The sequence below is a fragment of the Balaenoptera physalus genome (genome assembly GCF_965194825.1).
Source record: "Balaenoptera physalus genome assembly, chromosome: 3".
NCBI lineage: Eukaryota > Metazoa > Chordata > Mammalia > Artiodactyla > Balaenopteridae > Balaenoptera > Balaenoptera physalus.
The window spans coordinates 178,259,949-178,275,567 of NC_138890.1; the positions used below are offsets into that span (position 1 = coordinate 178,259,949).

The 15,619-nt window shown below is 45.4% G+C and overlaps 1 long non-coding RNA gene across 1 annotated transcript; it reads left to right on the plus strand.

Moving 5' to 3' along the window:
- Window positions 1-13,791: 13,791 nt before the first annotated feature.
- LOC309657543 lies at window positions 13,792-14,325 on the plus strand. The gene is made up of 2 exons (XR_014261845.1): window positions 13,792-13,830; window positions 13,878-14,325. It is a non-coding gene; the product is annotated as an uncharacterized lncRNA (long non-coding RNA).
- Window positions 14,326-15,619: the final 1,294 nt, after the last annotated feature.

A 15,619-nucleotide genomic window follows, 5' to 3' on the forward strand; every position in this document is an offset into this window, starting at 1 on the left:
CGTATCTTCAGGGGCCTCAGGAGAGAAAGGGTTTAATGTGGAATACTGTGAGCTTTTAGTTAGTTTTCTGTGCCGTGTAGATGGTGACCAGTGTCGTTCTTTGGAGTCTGGTGTCTAGTTTTCCTGGCACTGTTTGTTGATGGCTTTGGGTAGAATAAACATTTTAATAGTAGTAATTTTTCTGATGCATGAGCATGGAATATTGTTTTCTATTGTGTGTTCAGTTTCTTTATCAATGCTTTATAGTTTTCTGAGTATAGGTCTTTCATGTCCTTGGTTAAATTTATTGCTAAATAGTTTGTTCTTTTTGATGGAATTGTAAATGGGATTGTTTTCTTAATTTTTCTTGCTGGTGGTTCATTATTAGTGTATAGAAACAAAACTGATTTGTGTATATTGAGTCCATATTTTGCAACTTTACTGAATTTATTTTTTAACATATTTTTTGAAGTAATGTGAAAAATTGCAATACTAAAATCTCAGTGTCTACTGCACCCCAGGTAATCCACAGGACCCAAGACATGGTAGCTACTAATATACTCTTCCCACGGTGCCTCTTAATGCCATGCGGACTCCTACAAGGGAAATAAGTATCACACCTTTGGTTGAACTTGGTCTGGGTAAGTCTTGGTCTCTATAACAAAATTTGATGTCTGTCTTATCTGATTTTCTGGCATGATACTGACATGGTTGTCTAGAAAAGTAATTTACTTTCCAGTAATTTAAAATGTACAGAAAAGTTGCAATAATGGCAAAAAGTACTCACATTTGCCACGTCACACAAAATGCTCTGTGTGTTTTGCCCAAGGAGCCCGCACATAACCCCTAAATGAGGAAATCCTGATGTCCACATTATAATTTAATACTCAGCCCCACTTCAACTTTCACCTGCTGTCCCAACTGTATGAAAATGTCTTTTTCCATCCTGATCCAGTTTTCTTTTTCTGGAACCATTACTGAGTTTCCCCCTCATTTGGACAACCTTGATGGATTTGAAGCAGACAAGATGAGTATGGGATCTAGGTGGCCTTTTCTGTATGGCTTTTTTCACTAAGAATGTTTTTAATGTTCATTTTTGTAACAAATATCAGCGCTACACTTTTTTTTTCTTTGCTATTAAAAATGCAAAACATGACTTTAGCATTTAATTCACTTTACGTATACAGGTTTGTGGTATTAACTACTTTCATATAGTTGCACAAACAAGTTAACTAACATGTGTACCTCCTGTGTGCGTGGCAGATACCCAGGAAATTGAGTAACACCCTGAAACGGCCCAAGACATCACCTTAAACACCGTCTTTATCTAAAAGGAAAAAAAAGGAAGGCTATAGTTGTTTCTGTCTGCATTCATTTGATTGTATATGGTTTCCAACTGATGTTGTATAACTAGTTGTGGAGAAGTCATGGGATAGGTGGCTTCATTTCAGTTTGAATTTCCAAATTTCGTGGATTCTGCAGGCTTGATACAAGGTATACAAACTTCATATTGGATCAGGGCATCCCATGGTGTAACTGATATTCATGATTTGTTAAACAGTTAAAGTTCTGTGTGATATGAGTTCATCCCGGGGTAATCCAGGTTAGCTTCTGTTATACATTTGTCCCAGGATGAAAGGACAAGAGAAATAAGGCCTGATTTATAAAAGTGCCTTCAAACTAATTGATACTGAAGTATAGTTGACCTACAATGTGGTGTTAATTTCTACTGTACAGCAAAGTGATTCATATATACATACATACATATATACATATTTTTCATATTCTTTTCCATTATGGTTTATTACAGGGTATTGAATACAGTTCCCTGTGCTGTACAGTAAGACCTTGTTTATCCATCTTATATATAATAATTTGCATCTACTAATCCCAAACTCCCAATCCATCCCTCTCCTGTGTCTTCCCCTTGACAACCACAAGTCTGTTTTCTATATTTGAGAGTCTGTTTTTGTTCTGTAGATAGGTTCATTTGGGTCTCATTTTATAATCCACATATAAGTGATATCATATGGTATTTGTCGTTCTCTGTCTGACTTACTTCACTTTGTATGATAATCTCTAGGTCCATCCATGTAGCTGCAGATGGCATTATTTCATTCTGTTTTATGGCTGAGTAATATTCCATTGTATATATGTATCACATCTTCTATATCCATTCATCTGTTGAGGGACATTCAGGTTGCTTCCATGTCTTGGCTATTGTGAATAGTGCTGCTGTGAATACTGGGGTGCATGTATCTTTTCGAATTATAGTTTTGTCTGGATATGTGTCCAGGAGTGGGATTGCTGGTTCATATGGTAATTCTAGTTTTAGTTTTTGAGGACCCTCCATACTGTTTTCCATAGTGGCTGCATCAATTTACATTCCCACCAGTAGTGTAGGAGGGTTCCCTTTTCTCCACACCCCCTCGAGCATTTATTTCTAGACACTTGAATGATGGCCATTCTGACCACTATGAGGTGATAACTCACTGTAGTTTTGATTTGCATTCTCTAATAATTAGCGACGTGGAGCATCTTTTCATGTGCCTATTGGCCATCTGTATGTCTTTGCAGAAATGTCTATTTAGACCTTCTGCCTATTTTTTAATTTTTTTTCTTTTTTGAGTTGTATGAGCTGTTTGTATATTTTAGAATGAGGCCTTTGTTGGTTGCATCATTTGCGCGTATTTTCTCCCAAACAGCACAGGTTCTGGAACGACTGGATACCCACATGCAGAAGAATAAACTTGGACCCTTACCTCCCCTCACCCCGTATAAAAAAATCAACGCAAAATGGACCAAAGGCCTAGATGCAAGAACCAAAATTATAAAACTCATAGAAGAAAACATGAGAGTAAATCTTCATGACCTTGGATTTAGTCATGATTTCTTAGATCTGCTACCAAAAGCACAAGCAACAAAAGACAAAATAGATGAATTGGACTTCCTCAAAATGAAAAACAGTTGTGTATAAAAGGAGCAAGGAATAAGATAATCCACCATCCAAAATGGCACAAGATGTTTGCAAACCATGTATCTGATAAAGGACTGTAGCCCACCAGCCAAGCCCCCGGTGGTCCAGTGGAGTGTCTGTGTGGCCCCTCCCGTCCTCGGTGATCAGGGGCTCTCAGGCCCCACAGCACCCGAGGGGTGGACACTGGTCATCTTCTGCACCCTCAAGGAGTGAGCGCTGGATGGTCTTGAGCCCAGATGCACTCCCATTACTGCCCTCAAAGGCTGACAGCTTCAGCATGCCTCCAGAAGGACACAGAGTATTTTCAAGTCTTTGAGAACCAAGAGAACCGTCTTCACTTTTCTGAAAAGGGCATCTTATTATTTCACAGCATGACCATTTTCAACCTGGCTCTCAGGGGTGCCCTCCCACCTTCTTTATTTCTCTGAGAGTGGCCATGGTGGTTTGGCTGTCCCCAATCGCCACACCAGGTGACAGGCCGGTGGGGCCAGATCCTGGTGGTCCTTAGCTTCATTGGAGACTAACCCAGACTCTCAGCCTGAGATTGAACGTGGATGTCCCTGCTTCTCCCCATCACCGATTCTCATCTCCTCCTCTATCTCTTTTCCTGTTGCTTTTCAGTCTCAGATTTACCTGTTGGTCACCACTCAGTTCCCGCAGAGCCCAGAGATTTCTCCTTGATGGAAAGGTTCTGGAAAATCAGAGGGATAAATAAAGAATGCAGCTGATTCCTGCCTTGTGCTGACGCCCAAGAGGGTGAGGAGAGTGAGTGTTTTCTCATTAGAATTTTAAATCCTCCAAGTAATAGATCATTTGGGGGGGGGCATCCGATATCTTCCTGCTCATTCTAATAATGTCATTCCTGAATTTTAATGGGGTAAATAATTTAAACCATAAATATGCTGAGGGGGAGATCCATTTAAAAAATGTTAGAGGTAACTCCAAGGGATTTACAACAAACAAGGACACAGAACCCTGTGTCCAGACACTGGCTGAGAGATTCCTACCCTGAGCCGCAGTCCCCTGGAGGGCGGAGTGGCCATGACTCTCCTCCCGCAGGTGAGCCTACACAGGCACATCCCACGTGGGACCACTGCATCACAGAATCTTAGAGTGGCCAATGGCAGGCAGCTGGCTAGAGATGCGGACAAGAGAAAACTGCCCAGCAGCCTGGGACAACCCCGGGGTGAGGCCTTAGGAAGGGCCAGTGTCAGAGCCTCAGAGATAACTTGAAGAGAGTTCAGGCTGTTAGGGACATCATTAGAGATGTACTTAGGGACATATTCAGGGCCTTAGTTATGGACAGGATCAGGGCATTATTTAGTGACAGCTTAGACTATAAGGGACAGTGTCAGGGCCTAAGTTAGGGACAGTGTCAGTGCTTCAGTTAGAGATAACGTGAGAGCCTTAGTTAGACACAGTTCAGGCTGTTACTTAGGGATATCTTCAGGGCCTTCGAGCCAGCATCATGGCCATAATTAGAACCAGTGTCAGGGTGTTAGTCAGGGCCAAAACTAGGGTGTTAGTTAGGGAAAAAGTCAGGTCATTAGTTACAGACAGTGTCAGGGTTTTGGGTAGGGACAGCGGCAAGTCCTGAGTTAAGAGGAGTGTCGGAGCCTCACTTATCCTGACGTCAGGATGTCAGTTAGGGAGAGTCAGGACACTAGAATGTCAGATTCCGAGGTAGAGACAGCATCAGGACCTCACTTAGGGACAGCGTCAGGGCTTACTTTGGGACGGTTTCAGGACCTTAGTAAGACATGGGTGAGGATATTAGCTCAGGATAATGTCAGGACTTTAGATATTGACGGCAGCAGGGCCTTAGTTAGACACAGTGTCAGGGCCTGCCTTAGGACTAGCATCAGAGCCTCTGTTAGGTACCGTGTCAGGGCCTGAGTTAGGAATAGTGTTAGGGCATTAGTTAGGGACAGTTTTGGGCCGGATTTAGGACGAGCATCTAGGCCTTAGTTAGGGACAGTGTCACGGCCTTGGGACTAAAATCAGGGCCTGAGTTAGGCACAGCATAAGGGCTTCAGTTAGCATAAGAGGCAGGACATTTGCTAGGGACAGGGTTAGGGTAAAGTCTAGGGATCGTGTTAGGAAATGACCTAGGGATAGTGTCAAGACCTTAGTCCCTGAGAGTATCAGGGCCTTATTTAGGACCAGTGTCAGGGCTTCAGGTAGGGACAGCGTCAGTGCCTGACTCTGGGAGAGCGACAGGGCCTGAGTGAGGCCTAGCGTCAGGCCCTTAGCTGGGGACACTGTCAGGGCATGATGTAGGGGCAGCATCAAGGCCTTTGTTGCATCAGCATTAGGGTCTTAGTTAAAGACATGATCAGGGCCTGAGTTAGTCACAGCGTCAAGGCCTCAGTTAGGCATAGCTTCAGGGCCTGAGTTAGGCACAGCCTCAGGTCTTCACTTAGGACAGCGACAGGGCTTTCTTAGGGACGGTGTCAGGACCTTGGTTAGAGATGGGTCAGGATATTAGCTCAGGATAGTGTCCGGATTTTAGTTATTGCCGGCAGCAGGGCCTATATTAGAGATAGATTCCGGGCCTTAGTTAGAGACAGTGTCAGGGCCTTAGTTAGGACTAGTCAGATCTTTAGTTATCGAGAGCATTAGGGTTTCAGTTAGGATAAGAAGCAGGACATTAGCTCCAGACACAGTCAGGTTCAAGGCCAGGGAAAGTGTCAGGAAATGAGCGAGGGATAGCGTGAAAGCCTTAGTTATTGAGAGCATGAGGGCCTTAGTTAGGACCAGCGTCAGGGCCTTAATCAGGACCAGTGTCAGGGCTTCATGTACGGACAGCGTCAGAGCCTAACTAAGGTACGGCAACAGGGCCTAAGTGAGGCCTATCTTTAGGGCCTGAGTGAGTGACAGTGTCAGGGCATGACCTAGGAGCAGTATAAGGGCCTCTGTAGGATCAGCATTAGGGTATTCGTTAAAGACATTCTCAGGGCCTCTGTTAGGAAAAGCCTCAGGGTCTCACTTAGGGACAGTGTCAGGGGCTTAGTTTGGGACAGTTTTAGGACCTTGGTAAGATCAGGGTCAGGGTATTAGCTCAGGATAATATCAGGACTTAAATATTGATGGCAGCAGGGCCTTAGTTAGAGACAGTGTCAGGGCCTGAGTTAGGATTTGCATCAGAGCCTTTGTTAGGTACAGTGTCAGGGACTGAGTTAGGAGTAGTGTAAGGGCCTTAGTTAAAGGCTTGAGACTCCAGGACCTTCCCTGAGTTCCAAAGGGCAGATTCGAATAGTTGCTAATCAGGGAAGGGAGGGGATGCAGAGACAAGGGAGGAAGAGTCAAGAAACAATAGTGCAGCCTTGGGGCAGGATCCTGGTTTTGCCTCAAGGGATACACTTAAGAGTATCTTTGGGCTCTTTACCAATCTAAAACCGCCACAAAATAGAAGATTTTCGTGTTCTTCATTCCAGAGAAGCTCATCAAGAGACCATCTGAGGCCAGATTAAAGTGAGTTAAGGCCCTGTGCACACACTAATCCTTAGGATCAACTGTGTCCTTAAACCATTTCTGTAAAACTCCTCACCAGATTCTCCTGCATTGGGACGCACGGTTTTTGAGGGCACGAGTTTTCTGTGTCCCCCTTTGGCTGTCAAAGCAGTAAAGCTATTCTTTTCTACTTCCTCCAAACCTCTCTGAGATTCGATTTGGCACTGGTGCACAGAGGCCGAGTGTTCGACATCAAATTTAGTACCCAGTGTGGGGCTGACTTGGGGATGGCCCCTGTGGGTCCCCTGACTTGATTGGACACTGAGATTTTCTCCACGCCAGACTCTGTTGAGAGAGTGTAGGGTTGGAGAATTCCTTTAGAGGCCAGACCACGTGGGACCCTTGCCTGGAAAGGCCGAGCCCCAGTCATCCCAGCAGTTAGAACTGTGGGGCAGGAGTAGATGGTGGAAGAGGGACCACCCTAGCAGCTGCCGAGGCCGTCTTTGCCTTGAGGACATTCCTCTCTTCCTCCTGCCTGGACTGCCCTGAATGTCCTACTCCAAGGGATTATTTTGGGGAACCAGAAAAATAGCATTTGGGATGTTGCAGCACCTCAGCCAGCATGTGGTAACTCCCCTGGCATGCAGTCTGAGGTCCTTTTAGCCCTGTACATTTGGGGGAACCTTAGTTCCCATTTGGGTGACTTTTCATTCCAGGAAATCTCATTTGGAAGGTGCACCACTTGGACAGAGGTCACAGGCTAAGTTGAGACTTGGAAGCTGATTTGAGTCTTGTGCTGTTTGGTTTCTGGTTCCTTTGGTTTGAGGCTTCCGTTGGTGGTTAGGATTTTGTTTTGTTCTTAGTCTGCATTTGAGTGTTCTATGGTTCAAACATAAGAAGTGCTTCTTCTTCAGTTCCATCTGATAGCCAATGGGCAAAATCCTGGCAGACTGGTCAACCTATAGTTGTAAACCTAAGACTAAGAAAAGAATGAAATTCTATTGTAATTTTGTCTGGCCAGTGTATGGATACGTTCTTGAAAAATGCAGAAAGGTGGTCTTTGAATGGTAGCCTAAATGACTATACTATCCTTCAGCTAGTTATTTTGTCACAGGAAGAGAAAGACAGAAGAAGTTCTATATGTTCAAGCATTTATGGAGCTACGTAATAAAGAAAGTGAGCAGCTAGGTAACAGGCTGATGGTACAAAGAGAAAAGAAAGTCACTTTGTACTAGAGCTGGTTGTGTCTGAATGCGGAAAAAAATAAGGGGCAACATAAGATGGATACAGAAGTGATGAACATTTGTGAAAAGGGAACACTGAGGAAAGAGTTGTGCATGACCGGGATTTTCTAAGATGGATTTTGTTGGAAGTGGGTTAGGGCAAGCCTGGATTTGGTTTCTCCCTCCAAAGTTTTCTTGGAATGCTGCTTTTGATTGTGGACAGCTTGTGAGTTTCTTTGCCTGTGTCTGTGATGTGTATTTTTGTTTGAAATCTCTTTACTTTGGTTCAGTGAATAAGTGTTGTTTGGCCAATTCTAACAGTTCTTTTGATCTCCAGCTAACTTTGAGATGCTTTAGAAGGCCCTTGAGCCATCTCAGAGAGAAATGTTTGATTAGTATGTTAAATTACATGGAATTCCTAAAAATCTAGTATGTCCTGGTAAAATTTGATCAGTCATAATTCTAGTTATTTTTAAATGTTGTATGTAACAGCAATAATGGTTTCTTTTGTCATTTACATTGTGATCAAATGTTTAACCGTGACGTTTTAAGTCTTTATGTGATTTATAGATAGTTACTGTTGTGCTCTAACACTTTGCAAAACTGCTCCATCTTCAAGAAGATCTATGTGAAGGACCTTTTGGCAAGCACAGGTCTCTGATAAATTTCATATCATAATGCCAAACTGGGTAAGAAATGAAAAATCTTAATGGAGAATCGGATGGCTTCATAAAAAGTTAACAAAAGGATTGGTTGCTGAGTGAACTGGTGAATATGGTTATAATGTTTTTGTTTTTTTGTTACTGGCTTTGATCTGTGTTTCCCAGACACAGGGAAGTCCTTCACCTGAAGCTACTTAGGACTTGGAGCAATTGGGTAAATGACACCTCTGTACTGAAGTGTGTATTTATGAAAGTTACTGTGTTGGCTTCATTTTGCCCTGATGTTTAAGAGGAAAGGAAAATTACCTAGTGAAGTTATCAGAATGTAATTACTCATGATGTATCACTGTTTGCTTTAGGTCTACTGCTAAAAGCACATGTACAATGCTTGTGTGACAATTGGGTATGAATAATAAAATGTATGGCCTATATAAAGCGTTTTCTCATTAACATACATCTGAGCATGTTCACGATACCTGATCAGTATTCCCCCAATGTGGATTAACTAGGCAAATATAAAGGTGGCCTAGTGCTGAGGGCCATGATCTACACCTGGGCCAAACAGCTGAATCATTCTGGCACTGATGGATTGACATTTTGATCATCAGTGCTTTCTATTGAAAGACTTGTAATCAAAAGGGAAAAAAACTCTTCACGTATTGAGGTGTGAGCAAGTCACTCCGGCTTCTACATGGTTTAACTTAAATTTTACTGACCAAAGTGGCCTGTTTTTTGGCCTTTTGGATATGAATTGTACATCTGCTTTGGCATTGAGGAGGGGAATGCATTTGACAGTCAAAAAGTAACTATGGTTCAGACATCCAAGATAAACCTAAGTAACCATTGTAGATGTGATTTAGATGCATTCCTGTGGTTTTTTTTTTGTTTTTAAGTTTTTTTTGGATGTGGACCATTTTTTAAGTCTATTGAATTTGTTACAATATTGTTTCTGTTTCATGTCTTGGTTTTTAGGCCACGAGGCATGTGGGATCTTAGCTTCCTGCCCAGGGATCAAACCGGCACCCCCTGCGTTGGAAGGCAAAGTCTTAACCACTGAACCACCAGGTAAGTCCCCGCGTTCCTGTATTGTTGAAATTGAATTTCTGAGCTATATCAGACTCAGGATGCCACTAGCCATTCTCAAAACAATGTCTGCTGGTAGCTGCAACCGTACGTTTTCAAGGACTCCTGTCTTAACGATTAAATTTCAAACAGTGACGTTAGATCAGATACTAATAGAAAGATGAGACATATATGTAGTGGTCAATAGCTCCTGTTATGGATACATGAATACTACATCAGAAGTTAAAACCTACTTAGGTAGAATTAGACAACTGTCTGCAAAGTCTCTCTGAAGTGCCAGTTCCAGACCAGGTTTCAGACTTATTCTCCTGAATTCCTAAGGGAATGAGATCTATTTTTACTATTAAAATTTCAGTTGTTACCTCTCCTATTTTAACTGGATTGGTTACACCAAAATGGGGGACCAAGGGACTGAGATCTTAATCATACAAGTCTCAGGTACAGGACTTGGAACTCAAATATTTCTAACTTGGTATCCATTCCCCTAGGTTTAGTCAGGACTGTGCCCCATTTCAGCAAGAAGTAGCCAGAGCAGTCATCACCCTGTTCCTTGAAGGATGTGGGGAAAGATAAAAGTGAAGTGGCGATTAAAACCGAGTCCCCTGAAAACCGAGTTCCTGTGCCAAGTTTATGATTAATGTCTCAGTCTGAAATGATTATTCCTTTTCTTGTCAAAAGTCTGTTCTCCTCAAGATTGAGGAGTATCCAGAAGAGGAGGAGTGAAACTGAGAGGGACTCGGTGGTCTCCTAGGCATACAAGCCTTTCTGTGTGCCTCCTAACTTGTTTGTAGGGAATAGACTAGAGACTCCAGGACCTTCCCTGAGTTCCAAAGGGCAAATTCGAACAGTTGCTAATCAGGGAAGTGAGGGGATGCAGAGACAGGGAAGAAGAGTCAAGAAACAATAGTGCAGCCTTGTGGCAGGGTCCTGGTTCTGCCTCAGGGGATACACATAACAATATCTTTGAGCTCCTTAAAGAACTAAAACCCCCAACAAGTGGAAGATGTTAGCATTCTTCATTCCAGAGGAGCTCATCAAGAAACTATCTGAGACCAGATTAAAGGAGTGCAGGCCCTGCATACACACTGATCCTTATGAGCAACCACACCCTTGAACCATCGCTCTGAAACACCAAATCCTCCCGCATTGGGACACACAGCTGTTGAGGGCACGAGCCTGCTGTGTCCTCCATTGGCTGGCAGAGTGATAAAACTAATCTTTTCTATTTTTCCAAAACACTGTTCTCAAGATTTGATTCAGAACCGGTGCAGAGAGGCTGATTATTCAGTATCAGTTAGGTACAGAGTCAGGCAGTTAGTTAGAAACAGTGTCAGGTCTTTAGTTATGGAAAGCCTCAGGGACTTAGGGAGGGAGAGAGCAAGATATAACAGACAGCATCAGATCCTGAGCTGGGGAGAGTGTCAGGGCATGACGTAGGACCAGCATCAGGACTGTAGTTAGGATCAGCATCACGGTCTTAGTTAAAGTTATTGCCAGGACCTGAGTTAGGCAAAGTGTCAGGGCCTGAGTTAGGGACAGCTTCAGGGCCTGAGTTAGGGACAGAGTCAGGACCTGAGTTAGGGACAATGTCAGGGACTGAGTGAGGCCTAGCGTCAGGGTCTTAGCTAGGATCAGCATCAGGGCCTTAGTTAAAGACATTATCAGGGCCTGAGTTAGGTACAGCAACAGGGCTTCAAGGGGACAGCCTCAGGGCCACACTTTGGGACGGCATCAGGACTTTAGTAGGGACAGTGTCAGGACCATGGTAAGAGATGGATCAAGATACTAGCTCAGGATAGTGTCAGCACATTAGTTATTGACGGCAGCAAGGCTGACGTTAGGGACAGCTTCAGGGCCTTAGTTAGGGACAGCGTCAGAACCTGAGTTAGACCAAACATCAGGGCCTAAGGTAAGACTAGGGTCAGGGCCTTTGTTAGGGACAATGTCAGGGCCAGAGTTAGGTCTAGCATGAGGGCCTGAGTTAGGCTGGGCATCAGGGCCTTAGTTAGGGACAGCCTCAGGGCCTCACTTAGGGACAGTGTCAGGGCTTACTTAGGGACAGTGTCAGTACATTGGTAGGAGATAGGTCAGGATGTTAGCTCAGGATAGAGTCAGGACTTTAGTTATCGACAGCAGCAGGGCCTTAGTTAGGGACAGTGTCAGGGCGTTAGTTTCGACTAACGTCGAGCCTTTGTTAGGTATAATGTCAGGGCCTGAGTTAGGAGTAGTGTCAGGGCCTTAGTTAGGGACAGTGTGAGGGCCTGAGTTAGGACAAGCATCCAGGCCGTAGTTAGGGACAGTGTGAAGGCCTGAGTTAGGACAAGCATCCAGGCCGTAGTTAGGGACAGTGTCAGGGCCTTGGGACTAATTTCAGGGCCTTAGTTAGGGAGAGCATCAGGGCTTTAGCTAGCATAAGAGGCAAGACATTAGCTAGGGACAGGGTTAGGTTAAGGTCTAGGAATAGTGTCAGGAAATGAGCTAGGGATAGTGTCAAGACCTTACTTACAGAGAGTATCAGGGCCTTACTTAGGGCTAGTGTCAGGGCTTCAGGTAGGGACAGCGTCAGGGCCTGACCTAGGGAGAGCGACGGAGCCTGAGTAAGACCTAGCGTCAGGGCCTTAGCTAGGGACAGTGTCAGGGCATGACTTAGGAAGAGCATCAGGGTCTCAAAGACATTTTGAGGGTCTGAGTTAGGTACAGCGTCTGGGCCTGAGTTAGGGACAGACTCAGGGCTTCACTTAGGGACAGAATCAGGGCTTACATAGGGACAGTGTCAGGACCTTGGTTAGAGATGGGTCAGGATGTTAGCTCAGGATAGTGTCAGGTCTTTAGTTATTGCTGGCCGCAGGGTCTATATTAGGGACAGCTACCGGGCCTTAGTTAGAGACAGTGTCACGGCCTTAGTTAGGACTAGTCAGGGCCTTAGTTAGGCAGAACAATAGGGCTTCAGTTAGGATGGGAGGCAGGACATTAGCTAGGGACAGGATGAGGTTAAGGTCTAGGGATAGTGTCAGGAAATGACCTAGGGATAGTGTCAAGACCTTACTGACAGTATCAGGCCTTATTTAGGACCAACGTCAGGGCTTCGGGTAGGGACAATGTCAGAGCCTGACTTAGGGAGAGCGACAGGGCCTGAGTGAGGCCGAGCATCAGGGACTTAGCTAGGGACAGTATCGGCATGACTTACGAGTAGCATCAGGGCCTTCGTAGGATCAGCATTAGGTTCTTAGTTAGGATAAGAGGCAGGACACTAGCTAGGGACAGAGCCAAGTTATGGGCTAGGGATAGTGTGAAGACCTTAGTTATTGAGAGCATCAGGGCCTTATATAGGAACAGCGTCATGGCCTTATTCAGGACCAGTGTCAGGGCTTGATGTAGGGACAGCTTCAGAGACTGAGTAAGGTACAGCAACAGGGAATACCTGAGGACTCTCTCAGTTAGCACCTGAGTTAGGGACTGTGTCAGGGCAGGACTTAGGAGGAGCATAACGGCCTAGTTAGGATCAGCATCAGGGTCTTTGTTAAAGACATTATTAGGGCTTCTGTTAGAGACAACCTCAGGGCTTTACTTAGGGAGAGCGTCCGGGCTTATTTAGGGACAATTTCAGGAACTTGGTAAGAGATGGGTCCAGAAATTAGCTCAGGATAGTGTCAGGACTTTAGATATTGACAGCAGCATGGCCTTAGTTAGGGACAGTGTCAGGAGCTTAGTTAGGACTAGCATCAGAGCCTTTGCTAGGTACAGTGTGAGGGACTGAGTTAGGAGTAGTGTCAGGGCCTTAGTTAGAGACAGTGTCATGGTCTGAGTTAGGTGTAGTGTCAGGGCCTTAGTTAGGGATAGGGTCAGGGCCTTAGTTAGGACTAGTCAGGGCCTTAGTTAGGGAGAGCATTAGGGATTCAGAGAGAATAAGGGGCAGGACATTTGCTCGGGACAGAGTCAGCTTCCAGGCCAGGGACAGTGTCAGGAAATGAGTTAGGGATAGCGTGAATACCTTAGTTATTGAGAGCATCAGGGACATAGTTAGAACCAGCGTCAGGGCCTTAATCAGGACCAGTGTCAAGGCTAGATGTAGGGATAGCATCAGAGCCTAACTAAGGTACAGCAACAGGGCCTAAGTGAGGCCTATCTATAGGGCCTGAGTGAGGGACAGTGTCAGGGCATGACCTAGGAGCAGCATAAGGGCCTCTGTAGGATCAGCATTAGGTTCTTCGTTAAAGACATTCTCAGGGCCTCTGTTAGGGACAGCCTCAAGGTCTCACTTAGGGACAGCGTCAAGGCTCACTTAGGGACAGTTTCAGGATCTTAGTAAGAGATGGGTCAGGATATAAGCTCAGGATAGTGTTAGCACTTTAGATATTGACGGCAGCAGGGCCTTTGTTAGGGACAGTGTCAGTGCCTGAGCTAGATGGAGTGTCAGGGCCTTAGTTAGGGACAGTGTCAGGGCCTGAGTTAGGTGTAGTGTCAAGGCCTTAGTTATGACAGTGTCAGGGCCATAGTTAGAACTAGCATCATAGCCTTTGTTATATATTGTATCACGGCCTGAGTTAGGAGTAGTGTCAGAGCCTTAGTAAGGAACAGTGTCAGGGCCTTAGTTAGGGACAGTGTCGGGGCCTGAGTTAGGTGTAGTGTCAGGGCCTTTGTTAGGGACAGTGTTAGTGCCTGAGCTAGGTGGAGTGTCAGGGCCTTACTTAGGGACAGTGTCAGGGCCTTGGGTACGACTAGCATCAGAGCCTTTGTTAGGAACAGTGTTAGGGTCTTAGTTAGGATTAGTGTCAGGTCCTTCTGTTAGGTACAGTGTCAGGTCCTGAGTTAGGAATAGGGGTAGGGCCATAGTTAGGGTCAGTATCAGGCACTGACTTAGGACGAGCATCTAGACCTTAGTTAGAGACAGTATCACGTCCTTGGGACTAAATTCAGGGCCTGAGTTAGGCACAACATAAAGGCTTTAGTTAGCATAAGAGGCAGGAGGTTAGCTAGGGACAGGGTCAGGTTAACATGTAGGGATAGTGTCAGGGAATAACCTAGGGATAGTGTCAAGACTTCAGTTACTGAGAGGATCAGGGCCTTCTTTAGAACCAGTGTCAGGGCTTCAGGTAGGGACAGCGTCAGAGGCTGACTTAGGGAGAGCGACAGGGCCTGAGTGAAGCCTAACGTCAGGGCATTAGCTAGGGACATTTTCAGGGCATGACTTAGGAGCAGCATCAGGGCTTTTGTAGGATCAGCATTAGGGTCTTAGTTAAAGACATGACCAGGACCTGAGATAGGAGTAGTTTCAAGGCCTTAGTTAAGAACAGTGTCAGGGCCTTAGTTAGGACTAGCATCAGAAGCTTTGTTAGCTATTGTGTCAGGGACTGAGTTACGGACAGGTTCGTGGCCTTTGTTAGGACGACGTTTAGGGTTAGGGTTAGCGTTAGGGTTTTAGGGTTGGGGATAGGGTTAGGGTTTAGGGTTTAGGGTTTAAGGTTAAGGGGAGGGTGAGGGTTAGTGTTAGAGGGTTAGGGTTACATTTCCAGAGCACTCGAACAGCATCAAGACCACATTTCTAGACAGTCCAACGTGCCATAGAAGTCTTTGTCATGGCCCTCGTGTGAGGTGACATGAGAAAACACTCTGCTTAGAATTCTTCAATGACCGCATACCTGAAGTCACCTTACTCAAGGAGAAAGTCAGCATCCTACCATGTTCTGTCGCTCACGGGAAACCCAACGTGAGCAATTGCCTTCAGGTAAGGCCCTGAATTGCCATGCAGAAGCGGAGGCATGCAGCAGTTTCCATGAGCCCGTAGCCGATGCTCTGCATTATTTTAACGTCAGTACGCTTTGCAGGACATCTAGGAGCCTCGCGTGGGCACCCTATTCCCTGCAAGAACACTGAGTACCCCCAGGCCCCCATGGGCCTCCTAAGCCACATCCAGGCCCGTAGCCCTTCGGAGCCACTCTGTGTATGCCGAGTGTAGGGCAACAGAGTGCACTATTTCCTGGGACAGCTTGATTTCCCCAGCACTCCCACAGGTCCACGAACACCGTTCTAGCAGGTCCAACATGCCGTGCAAGTCTGCCTCATTGCCCTAGTCTGAGCTGCACTGAGAAAAACACTCGGCTTCGTATTTCATCTGGGACCCCCTGTCTGAAGGCACCCTGCATCCGGGAGAATGTCGGCTTGCGTTCCGACTGCAACTAAAGCCCAGTTCCTCGGGTAACACTGCAGGCTTTTGAAGAGCCACGGGCCCGGAGGCCTAGCTG